Below are 20,840 nucleotides of genomic sequence, written 5' to 3'. Positions count from 1 at the left end.
AAATTGTTTTTGAATCCAGTTAAACTGTCAGCTTCTGCAACACCTTGTTTAACTGCATTCTGTGCACAAAATGAACTTCCTTTTGTTAGTTTTAAACTTACTGCCTAACTACTTCCATTTTATGACTTCTAGTTCGTGTATTATGAAAGACAGTAAAGAACTATTGCCACTGAGGGATTGAAAAGAAGTTTCACCATCTGAGCATCCCTAAAGACTCTGGAGAGAGTGTTGGTATGCCTTAGAAAAGAAGAGATATAATGAACTCCCTACCATACAGGCACAGCCTACTGGACGATGTGAAAAAAAATACAAACATCTGCATAGAACAGATGCTTCGGTGGGGCTTTTTGGTGATTTTATCTAATAGCTGTTAGATAAAAGAGCCCAAAAGCCCCACTGAACCGCCTGATCTATGCAGATGTTGGGCAAGCTGGATCAAACTAATGCAATGCCTCTTCTGAGTATGTGTTGCACTCAGACTGGGGGTGCACCGAGATTAAAGTGCCATTTTTTTCATGCTTGCAAGCAGCCACACATGCTATTTTTCAGCTCTTTCCCCTACTAGCCCCATGTAGTTCAGCTACCTATTAGCTCCAAGTCCTTATCCTTAGACAAAGGATGCTTCTGTTTATGCTGCGTTGTGTGCACTGGCAAATACCACCAAAGTAGTTGTCCCTCTTATGCCTTGTCCCTGTTATGCCTTGTGGTTGCATCGTTTTGGTGGTTGTGTAGTTTTGCTAATAGGTCAGGCAATATAATACAGGATTTGTACAGAATGGTTTGGATGGGGATGATCCTGCCTCATGCAGGGGTTCGATTAGGTGACCTCTGGAGGTCCCTTCCAGCCCTACTTTTCTATGATTTTATATTTCTAAGAGAATGGCTGTTTGAAAGAAAGATGAAAGAAATGCAGAACTGACCTGTTGATGAGTAATGATTGATGTTGGCCTTTGCAATACTGTATTGGATACAGGGCTCCCTGAGGCCTTGTGCCGTGCTTACAGACATACTCAGACACACAGTAATAGTACAAGCCTTCTCCCCTCTAAAAATACCTGCTCTTAAAAGTAGAAATCACAAAGTGCATCATTCGGCTGTCAGATCAGGACTCTCTTAATGAAGCATTTTAATTCCTAGATCACCAGGAGCAAAGCTAATTTTGTAAAAGCATGTTAAGATTCCAAGCCTATTATGATTACAGCTAAGTTAAACCTCATCTACGTTTCTTAGGGAGCAGGGGTGGATAATAAAATGGAGGTGAAATCAGCCAAACACACGGAGTGGTAGATTTTTGACCGCACCTCCAGAACGTTTCATATGTTTACTTGGTTGGGTTAGTCAGACAGATTTCCCCTGTGCAAGCAGCTTTACCAAATACTGTTGTCTTCACACATCTTCTTTACTACACATTTTATACAGCTATAATTTGCTTTTGCAGTGTGATAAAATTATACTTCCCCAAATTATGCATATTATGGTACGCCTAGAGGCCCCCGTTACAGTTCAGAGCCCCTTTGTGGTAGCTGTTGTACAAATATAGAACAAAGAGACAACCAGATAGGGGAGAACACCAGGAAAAAAGGAGAGGATGATGGCATTACCGTGACTCTAAGCAATCTTGGGGACCATGGCCGTGACCTACTGCTGCAATTGTCCCATTGTACGCTATGCTGCCTCTGAGCATTACTGTACACTAATGATTAGCAAAAAAGAGAAGAGCAAAATTAGTGTTGCTGTACAGACAAGACTGGTATTGGATTTATTCAAGATTAGCAAATATACAGACGCCATTAAATTCAGGCTAAAGATTTTGAGGCAACTTGTATAAGAAAGAACAGACTTCTGTACAGTTATAGGGTTGGAAGCGATTTCCAGTCCATCCCCTTGAAGGATGTGTTGTTCCTAGACCATGCAAGAGTGATGTCTATCCAACCTCTTGTTGAAAACCGCCAGTGAAGAAGGTTCCACAATAAGGAACTCATGTAAATAAGGGTTGCTGATGTTTCTGGTCTCTCTGGGTTGGAAAGGGCGCATCTACTTCTTTATTAATGCGCTTTAGGTAATGCACATTAAATGTAGTAGCTCCATTGTGAGGTACTAGAAAAAGGTGCACTAGAATATTTTAATGTGCATTAGCCAAGGAGCACGTGTTTGTGATGCTTTTAATGTGCACCAGAATAGGCTAATGCACATTAAAGTGCATGTGTAGACACACCCCAAAAGTTCAAGTCAAGTTTAAGAAAGCGAGCCTTCCTGTCTACATAATAGTTACTGGGAAACCTATTCTTTAAACTCAAGCAGTTACAACAAGGACAATTTGAGAGCTCCTTCACTTCAAAACACAAAATAGACTGGAATGTGGGAGACTGACTTCAAGTACCAGGTCTGAAACAAAGTAAGGACTTGAAGCTGGGTCTTTCACAGGTGAACATCCTAACTAGCTAGGTGAATGTTCTGGGCTACACAGAGCAGCTTAGTTGTTGCCGTCTCAAGAAATTAAAGAACTGTCTTTCTAACACAAAACTGAAGCTAACTTCTCATTCCTGCAAAACGCATTTGGCATTTTCTCTTGAAAGACTGTTTCATAGACGTAAGTCACCACCCACGCATATTCAGCAAGGGGTGAGCAGCAGGACAGAGCCCGGACCTGGGATGCTCTTCTTGCTTTCTTCGCTGTCTGTTGTTCCTATTGATGGGAAGCAGGGAGTGGCTGCTGAGGTACCCCTGGCATTCAGCCTGAACAAACACACCACTTTAAACAGATAAATAAAGATTTAATTAACTCAAATCAACTTCTCGTTAATTGGCCAGTTTTAAGACCTACATGATAGAAAAAGAAGAATATTTTGGCCTCAGGCTTTGCAGCAGAAAGAGCTCTTGGCAGCCTCTCAGAAAAAAGGGCTTAGCTCTGGTCAAGTGCCTGACAGGCCTGACTCTGCTCCCAAAACTACAGGCTTAATCCAGTCCACTTGGGATATCAGCAGGGTTTGAATCAAGGATTTTTTGAGCTAAACAACATGCGCATCTACTACTTGAGCTAAAGGACCAAGTCCTTCAGCTGGCAGTTACTGCCACAGCAGAATCATTGCCTTCTTATGTGGACTGGGAAAAAACAGAATCGCACTCTCTTTGAGTGGGTTAAACAAGTAAGCAGCTAAAAAAAATCCTGAGAGACCTGTGGCAACACCAAAAAAAAAAAAAAAAAAAAAAAGATCTTTTACTATTTTACATGCTTTCTTCCATTTTAATCACTCCATTTAGATTTGTTTTATATTGTGTTTGCCTATAGATGCTATTGAGCCTGATGGGCCCTGATCTCAACTGGTGCTATGCATACTACTACCATCATTATTAATGGCATGTTTTGATTAAATACGTATTACACTCTTATTTAGAGTTCTGTTTCTGACATAACTATATTTTAACATTAATTTAAGCTAGTATGATTGGAATTAAAACACACAATGATTTTTATATACACTGCGGCTATAAACACAAATACTCTTTTTGCTCAGGGTGTAAACAAACCTCCTATTTCTCCTGGGAGAAAAAAGCCATTTCTTCTGCAAGAAAAAAAAGCCTTTTGTCCAGAGATCCTACAGATGTGCAAGCCCATCATCCCACTTTATGTACCAGTGAAGTATCCAAGATAAAATGTGAAAACACCTTTGCTGGGACAATGCTGTGTACATTTGTAAACTAATCAAAACTCATTTAAGTTAATTGCTATTTATCCCAGGGACAAGTCTGTCAGAGGGACAACACCACAGCTTGGAAGGTCTACTTGTTTACTGCAATACTGCACAGAATCTGACTTAGATCAAACAGGACTGCCTCAAGTGAGACATCTGTTTCAAGCCCACCTGCCCTAGGCAAACTTGCCAGTGGAAGGAGGAGACAATGGACCCTCTCCTTTGGAGCTGCCCATATGCCAGGTAGGCATGAGGGGAGAGTAATCTTATTTCTCCTGATGGTGACAGAAGTTGTGACTCTGACCAGTGAGGCAGTGCTGTTTGGCCACCTGCCGAAACAGCAAGAGACCCCAACAGCCTGCTTTGACCAGTTCATCTCCTGCTGCAGGATCTCCCTGGGGAATGCCAGGAACCTGCTCATGTACAAACACATGAACCTCCCAGTCAAGCACTGTGCCAGAATGGAAGCGAGTGAGCTGCAGGTGTACTACAGAAAGATGATGGGGAGAAGATGGCATGGAAGAGGAAAGACTGGCACAGACTCTTCCAAGGCAGACCCCTAGAGAAGATGACAACGGCAATGACGAGGAAGAGGATGATGATAGCAAAGACGACGGGGTAAGCAACAGAGATGACTGAGAAGAAGACAACAAAGACAATGTGGACTAAGTACTGGGGAAAGAAGCAGGGGGAGGGGGCAGTTTTGCATAACTGTATTGGTTAAAGGAGATGGCCATGGGCAAGCAGGCATGCAGCTGTGGTCAGTGTAATAGGGATGACGATAATATAACTGAAAGTGTGTCTTATGGACTGTCAACTAAACCAGGTTGGTCATGAGACAGAACTGTAGAGATATAGGGGTGTGTGTATATGTATATGTATATTTTTACAGGAAAAACATCTGTTTAAAGCCTCAGTGTTGACTAGTATTCACAGGACAGGTCTAGGAGCAGAGTTTCTTTAGGGCAGAAATTACCATATGAAGCAGATGAGCTGTGCCAGGGTGTCCTGTACAGCTGATCTGCTTCACTGGGTGAAACACACGTTGCTCACTGTCGCCGCCCATTGATGGTGCAGGAAAACAGGTGATGTGTTCTCCTGGGGCGCAAGGGGTCCCACCCTGCACACCCTGGGAATTCCTGTAAACAGATGGCTGCCAAAATGGCCCAAACTGAATCACCTTAAATAGTGGGCATGACCTCTGGTATGACAAGGGGCATGGGCACCTCTTTGCTTGGCCTTTGGGCCACCGTAAAAGATGTTATGGTGGTACAAAGACAATGATAGGCAATGTCTGATTCCACCTTTGGTGCTTTTCCACTCTATGCCACCACAAACTTTGTACCCTACTTTGCCCATCTTCAACTATGAAAGGATCAAACTTTTCTCCTTGACAGAGGAACTGACACTCTTAGTACCTGCAAAGTGAGATCCTCAGGCAAAAAGCACTGAGTGAAAAGTATGTTTTATCTATTTATATTACATGGTAAGATACAATACAGTGCATTTTTGTGCTTGTGAAAATGTGCCTGAAGACTGAAAAACCAAGCCAGCTGTTTCTGTGCCTAATTTTAAGCACCCAAATTTGAAAATTTAGGGCATTGTACATAATCTGTGCTATTTAAAGGCAAATGGCTTGGCATGTTGAAAAACGTAAAGCTACTTTTCATCGTTTCTCTTTTTTGCTGTTTTAATGCTGTGCAAGGCAGGGGGTGGATTTTTCTGTGTGGTTTGAAAGAACCTAACATCTTCTGGGGACTACTGCTATACCGAACGAGTAAACACTAACACAAACGAAACTATTTTAACTTCATATTTCAGTGACTTTATTGTTTGAAAAGGTTTGGATTGCCAGGCTTGTAGAGGCTCATGTCCCGTTCCTCAATACACATGGGCAAGATATCTCTGAACTTGACCTGCCCCAATTCTATGGATGAGAGGAGTTCATTGTTCATGTTCATTGAATTCCCAGGCTTTATATCAAGAGACAAGGATGCTACTTGGTGTCAATTGTGATGGTGGTTCTTGTGGTATGGACACATTCCCACTATAAACTGGACTGAATCCACCTATTCATTTCATGCACCGAACAGCTGTCAGAGGATGAAGAAAAGCCAGATTCCTGATAAACCCTGGTGTCCCAGAAAGGACAGATCCCATATACAGTTTTTCCATGCAGGTTTTATACATGAGCTGCTTTAAGGTAACGCTGGTGAGGATTTAGAGTCCACACCCTCCAAACCTCGTTTTCCCTCCTTACCTTTGAGAACAAGAAAATCAATACACTTTTAATTAAAAAGTGAATTAAAATAGAAAACGTCTTCCAGTCTACAGTAAAATTTTCTAGCCAGACTATATTTTTGGTACTAAGTAATAAACCCCTAGGGTGGGGTGGGGTTTATCAAGGAATAATGGAAGACCCTTTAGCGATAGTGGCTGTGAGTGGCTCTCTTAAAATATACTTATGTTGGACTACAATATTTTAAAATGATTACTAGTACTTTGTGCACAAATTTAAAGCCATTTTGTAGTAATTACATAATAAAGTTCCAAGACAAATTGCTGCAAACCCTTGCATTCATTATATATTGCTGTTATTCAGATCACGCAACTTCACTGCTAAATCTTTAGAATAAACCATATCTATTTATGTTTGCATCTTTCCTCCCTAGGGTGAAAACTTGCATATGCAATTGGAAGCAAGAAACTCTTTTGCCTTCACTCCTGTAGAGCATCCTATTTAGAGAACTTCCCAGAAATTCATCATCACGAAATGAAGAATATTCACATTTTCTCTGGATAAAAACTCCAGAAAAATACAAAGACCACTTAGCAATAGCACACAAGTCTTCTACTTTGTACAGTTTCTAGTCTAGCCTCTCATGATCATGATTATTTTAGCACGCTAAGAGTGGGAAGTTTGTATATATTACCCTAGGGTGACAGGAGCACGGTTCCATTTTCAGAAATGACTTAGCAACTTTTGAACCCAAATTTTATCAAAAGTCACTGGGACTAAAGGTGCTTAAGTGCCTAAATCACTTCTGAAAATGGGGCTAATGTACAACTGGACATGTAATCCATAGCTATCCATCACATGTGGTTCTTAATTTATCCTGTTTTTCTATGAAGAAATTCTACACAAATTTTAAAATTCTACTTGCACTGTGCTATCACTTTATGTTAATGAAGTTAGTGGCTAGGAAGTATTAGTCACACTTGGAGCAGAAGGCAGAGGCTTGCAGAGGGTTCTCAGACCCTGCAGGAGTTCCCTGGACTTGGACCAACCTCCAAAAAAGCCCAAGCTCTGAGCAGACCGGCTTATCCTGCCAGCTTTTCATTTAAAATATCTTTGTTCCTTCTTTCATGGTACTATATACGCATGGCATGCCCTGTTTTATCTCTTTTGAAAGGTCCCTACCTATTTCATAGTCAAGTCCTTGAAGACCCACTCCTGTCATGTTACCTGGTTAACACATATTTTAAATGGAAAAAAAAAGGAAAAAAATAAAAGGGTGCAAAGGATGTTACTTCCCCTTCTATTGTTTAATTGTTTATCTGCCTGTGCTTTGACTTCAGGTCTTTGGAGCAAAACGTTTGGAAAGCATCTGGCCCATAGTGGACGCTACCTTAAACAAAATAATGCCTAGCCCACTGAGAAGAGCGCTGGTTTCGGACATGGAAAAACTTGGCTGTATATTGGCATCTGCCACTGAGATGATGAATGTCCTTTGTCACATCAGTCTATCTCTTTTAATTGCTGTTTTCTTTCCTGTTATTTTTCTATTGAGCCTTTAAGCTCCTTAAAGGAAAGACAGTCTCTGATCATGCTTACATACACTGCTTGATTTAGGGGTGACACCAACACTGTTGGGTTCTGTAGGACCTACCATAATACAAGCCATCCACAACAAGATCATTGCACTCCAAATCTCCAGTTCTCCTTTCATCAGGGAAGTGTGGAAAAATAAGAAAGAGGTAAAAGCATATGCCTGCTCTCAGCTGTGAGAATCCATCAGCCGCAGAAGTCAGGTGCGTGAATAAGAGCAGAATTTGAAACTTGTGTGCATTGTACCGTCTCAAATTGCCAAAGTGCCAGATTATATTAAATCTGGGGCTAACTAAAATCTACTGTTTTTTCAATCATCTGATATCTAAAACTGTAGATAGTCCTAGACTTTGCAGGAGGACTTGCACAGTTTCTCCAGAGATACATCGCACACTAATGTACATTCTCTCTGGTAACCCAGTGCCTGTTTAACTTCGGCTACCACGTATTAGTTATTCTGCACCTCTTACAGCACAGTTAAACAGACATCCCTACTGCATGAGGGTGGCTCAATTTTACTGCAGTCAAATGAATTAGACTAGACACAAGCAGGTTACAAAACAATAAAGGAGTTGCCAAGAATCCAAAAAACCCCCACAAACCATTATTAAAATGACAAAACTTGGGATCAGTGACTGTAAACAATTTTCACCACCTAATTAAACATCCCATTAGTGTTTTCGAAAGAGATGGTTTGGCGGTGGCCACTCGGAAAACTGTTGACTTTGCAATGGCTTGTGCTCCGAGTTAATGGAGTTGATTTCAAACAAGCACTTCCCCTATGTAATTCATTACAATTGCATCAAATCCTTTGTGTAATGCCGATCACACTGGAATCAAAACATGCACGCATATTGCCTAGCACGTGAGTGAGAACTAAACACACTGGGCGTACGCATCATAGCCAGAAAAACAGGGCCGTGTTCATCCACACCGGCTTTGGGGGAGGATGGGGATTATTTGGATGCTTGTGTTACACCTGCTGAAAACCATGCTACGAGGAAAGGCTTGCAGCTCTTAGGGAAAAAAAACGGGTGAAAGAATTATGAAGCGTTCAATGATGAAGTGAAAAATTTAAATGAAAGATTTTTCAAAATCTTTTCAAGCTCATCAGGGCTGTATACACTGGTTTTCCTTGTACTGTTTTTTACAATGCAGTATATAAGGAAGGCATTCAGGTTATAGCAACCATCTCCATCTGGACTCCCAGGGTTCATAGGGAACCCCGTTGGGTCAGTGAGCCTCCATGGAAGGGTCGGCGGCACTCCCAGGCTCACAATCGGCAGGACTTGCCTGAAGTTTCACAGTTAGTCGTACCGGGAAAAACTCTCAGGTTCTGACACCTATTCCACTGTGGAGCAAGACGTGACCGTAGCTTGAAGAAGATGCTATAAGGCAAGTGAAATGAAAAATTAAGGAGAACGAGGCTCGCTGAACTGGTTTAAATCAGCGAGGCATTGTTTAGAGCTGGCTTCTCTCCTCTTTATCTCTCCTCAGTAGAACGGCACTCAAAATGTATTTGTTTATGTAGATTGGACATCTTCCTACTATTTGAATTAGCAATATAAGTATATTCCATATCAGCATAGACATACTTGATGTATTTAATGTCAACATTGCTAGCAACAATGAAGATTGGAAATATTTCTCTGCTTGTTGGCCATGGAATAAATTTGCCAAACAGAATCAGTGTAGCTCTAGAGTTTAAATTAATGCAAGCAGCACTGTTATCAGTAGTCTTTAGCCTGCCACTCTTAGCTTCTAACAGAAACATTTAGGAATAGGAAGCATTACATCTGGCTACAGCTGCATATTACATGGTCCATTGAGACTCAGATGCTGATGGCTGAACTGAATAACAAACAGCTGGGTATAAATGCAAAGATCAGGAAATCATAAGAAAATGCTTGTACAGTATCTCTGAAGTCTCAAACACAATAATACTGTATTAGTGCTATTAGCATTACTGAATAAAATAGCCTGAGGACTGGAGTTCGGTTCCCTAAAATGGGGAACCAGCTACTTCAATGCTGGTAGCAGTAGATTATTTCTTGGCTACTGTAATATTTACTACTCAAACACATTTTAAAATAGTTATGGAGTTGAACTGGGTAAAAGTCCACCAGTTACACAAGGTTGCAAACTCAGCTTGCTAGCATGTTTGGTAGCTTGCCAACCATAATATTATAACTAAACATATTTTTCCCCCTCTAATTCAGTACCATCTGAATGATAGACAGTAAGTCTCAGGAAAAGCTGAATATTGATGGATTGCTCCCCTCCCCAGCCCCATCCCATCCGTTGTGTCATGTGCTGGGAAACAATGTTTCATTGCAGAAGTGATGGAAGTCCAAATCTTAGCAGAGTGAAAAAAGTCATGGGAATCACAATTCCAAACTTGCTTTAAGATGTGAAGGAAAATGTAACACCCTGTGCAGTCCTGGATGCTTGAAACTCCATCTATCCTACTGGATGGAGATGCCTTCTTGTTAAATGGCAACATTACTATTATCCACTGAAATGCATCATGCAGGGTGCCATATCTTTACGACTGATGCTAAATTCAACCGAGTAAGGCACATGATGCAGAAAGCCTGAAGGCTAGTGCTAAGTAAACTAGCAAATACAGAAAAAAGGCTGTGAATGACAGAAGGAAAAAAAAATTAAACAAAATAAATCCCCAGTGAACAGCACAACAGGAAGAAAAGAGTACGTTTATACACTTACATCGAGTGAGGCTATTAGAAAAGCAAACATGAATAATTTGGGAGTATAAAGCTAAGAACCACATTCCTAAATGTTTGGTGCTTTTCAAATGTACCTACAAATTGAAAATCCTGAAACTCTCTTCACTGCTGGTTTCTGCCTGCCCCATCTCCTGGACTTATTTTGTTGTGCCTGTTTGTAAACTGGAAGATAATATATACTGAATTTTTGTAAATCTGGAAAAAATGAAGGGAGAACTGAAGAGCTATAGGCCCTCTGGGGCTTACTTTGATAAAGAACATATCTTTATTGAACGCTATTATCATGGAATCAGTGGCTTGGGAGGCACTCAAAGTGCTGAGCTTTCAGAGGCAGCCTAAGGGCCAGAGAAATCTTCCAAAGGCTGGAGAAATCCCCCAAAAGCCTGAAGAGAAACAGGTTTGGCTCATTCAAAGAAGAAAGATAATCTGAAGAGGCTTGAAAATGAGTTTTGGATTCTGAAGGGAGAATAATTTGAATTCAGTAAGATAATTTTAGTAATCTAATTCTGCTTAAAATACCTGACCGATGTGACAGACGTAGCATGGAAGAAGGGAGATGTTGCAAAAGGGTGCAAAACTGTCTTCTCACCCCTTCAGGGTTGAGTGGTGGTGGTGGGAGGAAAATGTCCCTCTCTCTTCAATCATAAAAGTGCTTTTCTTGAAAAGGAAATGGACGTGGACACATTATACCTTTTGAAGCTCAGGAGCTGGCATAAAGATGAAAGCAGCTCTCTTTTGGGAGCTAGCAGCAGCCACAAAACATTTAGAAGATAAAGTTAAAATGCAGGACTTGGGACCTCCAGACATGGAATTTCAAACTAGAAAATAAAATTACAGATGGCTTTTTCCAGCCAGTCTGATAGGTAACAGGCTGCCAAAGCAGTTCTTCATAATACTATAAAAAATAATTTAAAAAACCCCACACTTTTGTTATTACTCTAAGAAGGTGGACAAAAGTAGATTTAACTTTAATAGAGTAAGTTGCACTGATTCCTGTAGTGGAATAGGCAATAGGCATAACCTGCTTTTGCCAGCACTCACGGATAGCTCTGAGAATTCAGGGACATTAAGAAAGCTAATGTACTTTGGCTTTGTTCTAATTACTTTTTTAATAAGTTTTGCTGGACCACTAAGAATAGATGCCATCCAGGGAACTCGAGAATTCAGTCACTCCAGTACTAATGCTCATAACCTGTTCTAATCAGACTGTGGGCACCTTGGACAGGACTCACATAATGTACTTGAATCCAGCTGCTCCTGTTGTCACCCCCTATAGCAGTGACAGGTTTCCACAGTCTCGACTAGGGGCCTCTTTCTCCAGGTGGTGACCAACCACAAACAGAGCGTGTGCTCCAGTTGGCATGCTCTCTTAGACATGCGTTGAAAGTTTGTAAGCTCAAGTAGAGCCATTTTCCCAGGGATAAGAAAACAGAGTGAAAGAACTACAGGAGAATCAGCAGGTAGGCATTCACTTGAGTTTACAAAAACTTTTAGTCACGTGATGAATATCATGGTCACAGCCAACCCTGGGGGTGGGGCAGAGCCCAGGGCAAATCAGCCCATATGGGGCCCCCTTAACCCTGAGCAGGGCCATGGTATCCCTGCAAGGTGGGGGGGTGGCACCGCGCTTCTTCCGCAGTGCAGGGCTGAGCCGCCAGCTCCAGCTGGGCCCTGCAGGAGGGGCCGTGGCCACTCCGCTCAGCTCTGCAGGGACCCCCAAAATGTGGGGCCTGGGGCGGTCACCCCAACCCGCCGTACCCTAGGGATGGCCTTGACTATGGTCATCACCAACTGACTAGCACCCAAAGTTACTCACAAGCGTAAGGGCATGCAGGATCATGCCCTCATTTATTTTCAAGCATTCATAACTAAATCATTAAAAATTTATACACATGCCACTGGTGAAAGTAATCATGTGATCAATCCAAGCCAGTTTCCACACTGGGAGGAAGAGTCACCTCTCAAGCACTCCACCTGCACGCAACTTGCACTTCTCATTCCATTAAGGCAAACGCTAACAGTGTGAACATTGAGATAACTGAAATTCTTCCTACTGGAAAACAATTAAATCTGTCAGAAAAATGTCAGCTCCTTCCCTGGAAACTGAGAAGATCTAATCCATATGACTGGCAATATTCAGCCCCAGACCAGAGATCTCATATCTCATGGGATTTCAGAGCTATATATGCCACATTTATCATAGAATTATAGAGAAGTAGAGCTGGAGGTCACCTAGTTCAACCCGCTACCTAAGGCACGGTCATCCTTATCCAAACCATCTTGTACAAACCATAATCTAAACTCTATATAAGACTACCGTGAATCCTGATACAATACAGACCTAACACCATAACCCGCCACAGGGAAAACAGAAACCACAGCAGCCAACACCCAACTTCTATAAAAAGTTGTCAATATATGCGGGACTTTTTTTGTTTTCTTATAGGGCTGGAGCTGGGGCAGCCATGGGGGGAGAGGGCTGGGACAGCCAGGGGGCTCATGGCAGAGCCCCCCCATGTAGCGTGAGACAGTGGGAGGCAGCAGGGATCACCCCCCTGCTGGGCAGCAGCCAGTGAGCGGGGCTTTTTTATCCCCAAAGAGCCGGGAGCTGGAGCCAGGCGGGGCAGCCACTGCGGGGGCTGGGAGAGCAGGCAGGGGATGGGGCCCGTGTGATTCGGGGATTTGGCTGATTCGGCAGCAGCCGAATCTCTGAATCAGATTCAGCTGAATTGATTCAGGACAGTGATTCGAATCACCAAATCATATCACTGTCCCCTGAATCGGCTGAATCCAAATCCGAAGTGAATACTAGCTGCTTTGTGCAGGCCTAGATCATCCCTGACCAGTGGCTATCCAGCCTCTTCTTGAACATCTCCAGTGATGGAGAGTCCACAACTTCTCCATGCAGTTTCTTCCATCGCCGCGCTGTCCTAACAGTGAAGAAGTTTTTTTGGATATCCAATCTTAACCTATATTTTGCTGCAACTTCAAGCCACTGGTCCGTGTCCTCTTCTGCAGCAAGAGAAAAGAGGTGTTTTTATGGCAGCCCTTCAAGTATTTGAAGACTGTTATCATATCCCCTCTTAAGCACCTTTTCCTCAAGCTGAATATGCCTAGTTCCTTCAATCTCTCCTCGTATGACTTGCCTTCCAAGCCTTTTATCGTCTGTTACCCACCTCTAAACACTCTCTAACTTCTCCACATCCTTTTAAAAATGTAAAGCCCAGAACTGCACACAGTGCTCCAGATGAGGCCTAACAAGTGCTGAGCAGAGAAGTGCTATCACCTCCTGTGTTTTGCACCTAACGCTTCTATTGATGCATCCCGAAACTGCAATCACCATTTTTGTGGCTGCATCACACTGCAGGCTCATACTGAACCTGTGATCTACCAAGACTCCCAAATCATCTTCCATAATACTGCCAGCCAGCTGTCACGCATTTTATACTTGTGCTTTTGATAATACCCCGTGAGGCGTAGCACCTTGCATTTGTTAGCCCTAGCCCAACTTTCCAATCTGCGGAAATGCTTCTGAATTGCACTTGCATCCTCCAACATCCTTCCTTGTCTTTCCTAGCTTTGTGTCATCTGCAAACTTGCTCAAAAAGCTTTCTATGCCAGCATCCAAATTGTTAATAAACAGGGAACAGGACTAGGCCCAGGACAGACCCCTGTGGGATTCCGCTTGAAACCTCCTGCCATTCTGACATGAAACCATCAATAATTACCTTTTTTGGCAGCTATTGAACCAGTTATCTATTCACCTTGTAGTAGCTTTTATCTAGCCCACATTTGTTTATGTGAAGCTCATGTGGGACCTTGTGAAAAGGCTTGCTGAAGTCCAGATACACTATATCCACAGCATTCCTTTCATTCACCCAAACAGTTATTTTGTCTGACTCAAGTTTGTCTGACACTAATTGTTTTGCACAAATCCATGCTGGCTGCTTGCGATCAGTCTTTCCTGCCTCAGATGCTTGCAAATGGCCATCCTTAGATTATGGTCCAGGACTTCTGAGGTACTTAGATGAGGCTAACCAGTCTATAGTTCCCCAGATCCTCCTTCGTGCCTTTTTTAAAGAGGGGTACTATGCTGGCCCATCTGACAACTGCATGAAACTTACTGCCAAGGTCTCCAAAAGCTCCTCTGCCATTAAAAGAACAGGTCAACATCTTTCCACTTGGATACAACTTATTTTTCCATCTCAATCATTGCAGCTTTAAAACTGTGGCAATTTTAAGTACTGAAATATTTTTTTAGTGATAGAAAAATAATTTTCATACTTGTAATTATTTCTTCCCCTCTTAGAGCTGTATGGTTGGATTCATTGTACCAATTCATCTTGATTTGAAGACAAAGGAACATGAACAATATGAAAAATGAATAGTGAATAATGTTTTCAAAGCCTTTTTTTTTGCCACAAGTGTTCGTGTACACAGAACATGGTGGGCCATAATTGTTCCATGGTGAATCTACTGGCATGACCTGAATGATTCACTTGCAGATCCTTCAGCCATCCTTGATACAGGACAATTAAACTGAACTGCATCACCATGTTCCTTGGCTTATATATATGTAATCTATATGAAGGTATATGTGCACATGCATGCTTGTAGGACATTTGTGTGGATTGTGAACGGCCATGTAAGTTCTTCCTGTATTTTTGACCATCCCACCCACTCCCAGGCCATTAACCCACCTCTAAAATTAACTAAACTAGGTCAAACACATGCAACGAGACAAGCCACTGTCATACTATTTAAAAGATCACCAATTTCTCCCCTCTCACTCTAAATGTGGCATTTCCCCCCTTTTTTCAAATTATCAACCCAATCCCCAGAATAGTCAAACAGATGGGCTGCCTGCACATCACACTAAAGGTCTTTCAAATGATTTAAAGAAGGGTCTGTGAGTAAAGGACAAAGTCTCAAGCTTTCTTAGAAGAGCCAGACATAAATGTCTTGATCTCTTTGGGGCAACTTCTAGATGTCTTATTAATCTCATGGCTTCCTGGACATATATTTGACTTTGTATAATATATGCTACTGATATCACATGCATCGCACCACTTTGCAGAATACAAATATTAGACGCAATGAAAAATAAAACTTCTAAAATTTCCTAAAATATATGTTGGTAATGGGTATGACATATGCAGAATACTTGACGGTCAAATAATATACAGGTTTACTGGCATTGTTTGCATAGTTCATTGAACTCCTTTCTAGTTTATCCTTTCTCCATAACTCATCTTTAATATATGTTGAAAAGAAGAAAAATCTTTGGAAAGCTGATTAAAAAACAAAATGGAAGCTGGTTGTTTGAAACTAATCATGGGCATAAAATGTTGGGGTAAGTCTTGAAAAAATGTTGTTTCCAGTTACATACACACACCTACAAATGCATCAAATGGCTAGAAGTCAGGATTATCTAAGAAATCCTAAATCCCACTGAATTTCAGTGGAGAAAAGAAGCCTAGTCCCTTTGGGTTCAGGTGAAAATCTCAGCCTGTGTCCACAAAAGTGTTTTGACTAATAGGGATATGGAAAAAAAAAAAATCTGGAAGCAGAACATTTTGGGTATGTTACTACTTACTAACCAAACCAACCCAAAAAACAAGCAAACTTCTAAAAAAAAAAAAAAAAAAAAAAAGAAAAGTGTAAGCTTTTGGAAACTTATGGGCATTTTTACATATGCAAGCGCCAGGCTTGCGCTGCGACACTTACAGTTGTATAAGCGGTGAAATGCACATCCTTGCTGAGAAAATGGTGGCGGCGCACTTTTGAACTAAAATCATAGGAGTCTGCTCTGAAGCAGCAGATCTCCAATGCATCGCGGGACAAAAATGTATGCGTATAAATGCCCTTAGATGTAAAACCATAACCACAAGCAATTTTGAGCCCTTTTCTATGGTTTGAAATATAAGGGCTTACAGTGAAAATATGATCAGGATCTTGGATATGGTGGTATAAACACGGTGTGTTACAACTTAAAAGGCCAGAGCATCTCTGGCCTGCTTAACGCAGGTCAAAGAAGAATTCACTCAGTCATTTCAGCATCAGGTCATTGTCTTCTATTTGAGCTATGACTTGTGTTTGAGAGATTCAGTCTTAACTTAAAGATTATAAGAGGCTGAAAGCCCATTTTGTCGCTACATCATGCCAGTCGTTAACTACTCTGGTTTAAAGAAAAATAAATGATACCTGATTTCTAGTTTAAATTTGACTGTCTTCAACTCTCAATCACTAGTAACACAGCTCACCCTTATTGTAACAGGAGCACAGAAAGCCAGCATTTTAAATGAAAAAAAATGTTAGCAGAGGTGAGTGGTGTTGGGTTCATATATGGAGAACCACAGCATTGGACCTCATATTTTGGCTTTTGAAAGCTGTGTAACAGGGGGTGGAGAGGATATACATTCTGTTCTTCAGCTGCAGTTTTGATCCACAAAGACTACAATTTTCAGTCTCTTGAAAATTTAATTATAGATAATGTGTGCATGAGTAGCAGGAACACAATGAGTACACAGGGCATAAAAACTCCACTCAGACTGCATCCTCTTAGGTTATGCAGCTTGTCTCCTGCCAAGAGCAGAGGTACTTCTATAAGCTCATATTCAGTATGAAAATGGCTTGCAAGTTATACTAACCCAAGCATGAGTTCGAGTTTTATTTTTTTCTATTATTCTACCCTTCGCATTGTGAACCTACACATAAACCAGAACAAAGACGAACTCACGATTCTTTGAAAGGCTGATGTCGAGAAAACATTTAAATATTCTAGCTAAAAGCTACAGATGTGTTTCAGCACATGGCTGCTTAAATGCACTCACACCGCACTTTGCAGACCAACAACCATAAATCAGGTGAGATCTATCTATTAAAGTTTAGAGACCCCATTTTTGTGAGAAAGGAGGTCAGTTTGAGATGCAGCAGGCAGCTGCTGCTTCAAAATGAGGGTGAAGCCAATTTCATTGCTAACATGGCCAGTTGTTTGCCTGAATATACGCAACAAAAATCAAAGATTTGATTTTATCTGTACAGTCAAGCTCAGAGTGAATAATATTTTAGGGAAAAATGAAACGTATATATTTGATCTCCAAAAAGAAACCCATATCAGAGGAGTTCGGCACAGTATAAATTAACTATATCTTAAATAAAAATGACGGGTCCTTGTACATTCAAAGTAACTCCTCTTCTGTCTCAATAGTAAACCAGAATCAGCCTGAGGCATAAGTGATCTTGATGTTGCTTTGGTTCCCTTTTCAACAGGCTCATCTCCTAGAATGCGTTGAGCTTCTTAACTAAGAAATTAACCTATTTGCAAATTAAAGTGCATGCCAGATGCATAACTCCACATTCAAGCAAGGGGAGAGGATGTACACTTTCCCCATGAGAACAAAGAAACCGCATATTACTTCAGCATCTCAAAGGTCATTTAGATTGCTTTGGCACTATGGGCTTACCTACATATTTGGAACTTGCTCCTACACAATCAATCCCTTACAGATAATCATGACAAGAAGGGCATTGGGAATCACCAGAAATGCCCAAGGGGAATCCAGCATTGCCAGCTATCGTGATTTTATTAAAAGCCTCATATTGCATATATTTTACTTAAAGCCCACCAGCTCCAGGAGTCATGAGATTATCACAGATCCTAAACTTATTTAGAACAAAATGCAAGTACTTGCCCTACTTACCACCAAAAAAAGATAAAAATGTGATGTGAAGGAAAGGTTGAAAAACAAGAAGGCAAGTAAAAAAAAAAAAAAAAAAGAGGATAACAGTTTCAATTTTTAACTTGATTTTGTGATTTTCTACAGAGCCCAATTCAAAATTCAGAATTCTTGGGGTTGGCCGAACTAATAAGAGAATTAACAAGAGTCCTGAGGTCTGTCTACCAGTAGGAATAAGGCCTGAAAAGGAACTAAATATTTCCTAACTAGGAGGAAAATTGTGCCTGAAGGACCATGCTTTGCTTGGGATTGCACAGACACAGGACGGAGATGGGCTTTGCTCCCAAAGTCTTACATTAAGACAAGAACAGACAGAAATGGAATACCAAGCAAGCAACAAGACAATGTCAGCATCATGAGCAGTCATCCAAGGACACTCATTGACTTGTTCACTGTTTTAAAGTCATCAGGCACTTACACACATGCAGGGAGCCTGGCCCAGTGCCAGCACGTTGAAGGAGACTTGATTAGTCAGGTCTGCTGGAGCACGTAAATTGATGTGCCCTGGCAGCCTGATGCGTCATGTTCATCAGTGGTGCAGCACGCCTCTGAGCAGACAAAATGGCAGCAGTGCGCTTTGAACTAAACTGTGTTCATGTGCTTTAGTTCAAAGCTCACTGCCACCATGTTCTCAGCACAGAGGCATGCTGTGCCGCTGATGCATGTGTTCCTGATGCGGCACTGGAAGCTTCTAATTAGTGTGGCTCGCTAATTAAAAGCACCCACAGCACCGAATTGGGAACACATGTAAAAATTCCCATCATAGCCAGCAAAAGTTTTGAAGTACAATACATGAGATAGATTTGAACGGGTTTACAGGGAATTGCTCGCAAACATGAGGAACAACCACAGAGAAGGCACACGGGGGCTTATTTTCAAAGAGGCAATAGCATCAATGATTGATGGGAGGCAGGAGGCTAAATCCCAATAGCAAAGGAGAGATAAGCCAGGACAGAATAGGCCAGAAACAGCTTGTCTGGGGCAACTGGAAAAGGGCAGTGTGTGGAGGAATATAATAAGGAGGAAGATGTGGTCAAAGAGATCGGTTCAGAAAATTACCTTTGCTGCAACATTCTGAATGGAGACGAGTGCATTGATCTAGGCAGAGAAGAGGACGTTATAGTATTCATGATGTGAGATCGGGAGAGTGAGCTCGGGCAAAAGTTTTAGCTGTGCCAATGGAATTTAGAAATCCTACGTTTTAAGCAGCTCCCATTTCCTGTACCATTGGATCAGAGGGCTTTTCATTATTTATAGCGTGTTGCTGGGTACGATGGAGGGGTTTTGTTTGCTGGCTCTTGGATCCTTGATTATTTATGGGTGGTTATTTACTTACAGACTTTTTTTTTCCAAATACATTTTTAGTTATTTCCTCTTAAAGTTTTCACAAAGTCCTTCAAGGATTCGCACTTTGCAGTCTTCATCATAAGCCCCACCACAGCAATCTCATATTTGAGGTGTGGGCGTCTTAATTTTTAAAATTATTTTAATTAAAATCTTGACATTTAAAGTATAAAATATTGGTTATAGCTATTCTCTTAGGGAAACTTTGCATTCTTTATAACAGTTTATAATACTGAGAGCTGAGGGGAAGGCAGAGAGGAAGGGGGGAAGGTTAATTATTGTCCTAGGGCCTAGGAGCGCTATTCAAAGACCAGGAACCCAACACATGCTAGCATCACACAAAAACAGAACAAAAGCACTGCCCCGAAGAACTCGTGTTTCAGTAGCATAATGAATTGAGAATGAACAGAGCATCAGCTCTGGGCAGGAACATAGAGGGGAGCATGAACGACTGCTTGGGCCCTGATGCCCAAGCTGCAGACCATAGCTGTTACCACCGATTGCATCCTGCACTACATGGAAAGTAGTATCAGTCTCTAAAAAATTCAAGGGAGTCCAAACAGACTGGAGGACTGAGAAGTATGACAACCATGATAAGAGATTAATGATCGTCCAATCCCATTCACGCTTTACATTTATACATGCTCACCATGCTCCTACCCTAAGATCTCCAGCAAGTCAGACTAGATGGAACAAAAGTGGGTAGAGGCAATTGTTTCAAAAACCTATATGCTATAATAGGAAACTTTTGGATCAGGTTATGAGGCTTAAAAACAAAGAGATTTCCGGATCTGGTTTTTCCTTATTAACGAGAAGACAAACAGGCAACACTAGTAATCTGGCAGCATGTGCTTAATCTGTAAGAGAGTGGAGTCCCTCATATTTTTTACTAATGAACTTTTCCAGATGATTAAGAATGGCCTGAGCCCATCTTCCACAGACTTAAAGTGGATGTATATGACAAGGAAACCATAAACCATCAAGAGAAGAATGAAAGGGGGAAAAAATAGCTCCCACAAAAAAGAAAACAAAACCACAAAACAGTAAGAGAATATAGTGCAATAGGCAGAATTAGAGAGATTTTCCTTAATTAAAAAATCAGGCTAGTAGTTCACACACCAGTTTTTAACTGATGGTATATTTGGCTGGGAGTGGAGGGAAATCAATATCTATAACGTATTTGGGTTTATGTCAATTCATTTTCTTCAAACTAGGGCAAGGTAAGTGGAAGTTAAATTAATTATTCAAAGTAGGCTGGGAAAAAGGTGGGACAAATCCCCTAAAGTAGTTCCATGGGGATCAGAACTGGACAGCATAGCACAAATACAGGGTCAACTTCTCTATTCTTCACTCCAGCAAAGTATCCAGAAAGTTCAAGAAGAATTTTGTTTGGAATAAGGCCTGCAGGATACCAAATCGAAATGCAATACGTACCACTGATACTTCTAAAGAAACTATCCCATCAAGTCTTCTTTTAAACCTGTTTTAT

General features: G+C 41.3%; 1 protein-coding gene across 16 annotated transcripts in view; it reads right to left on the bottom strand.

The window, feature by feature from the left end:
- Positions 1-20,840, bottom strand: part of CELF2 (CUGBP Elav-like family member 2) — a 618,606-nt gene that overhangs the window by 277,192 nt on the left and 320,574 nt on the right. The gene's annotated exons all lie outside the window — the stretch shown is intronic.

The sequence above is a fragment of the Crocodylus siamensis genome, chromosome 4 (genome assembly GCF_052110815.1).
Source record: "Crocodylus siamensis isolate JL-2025a chromosome 4, ASM5211081v1, whole genome shotgun sequence".
NCBI lineage: Eukaryota > Metazoa > Chordata > Crocodylia > Crocodylidae > Crocodylus > Crocodylus siamensis.
Note: the sequence above shows the minus strand (reverse complement) of the source record. Positions and strands in the feature narration are given on the sequence as shown.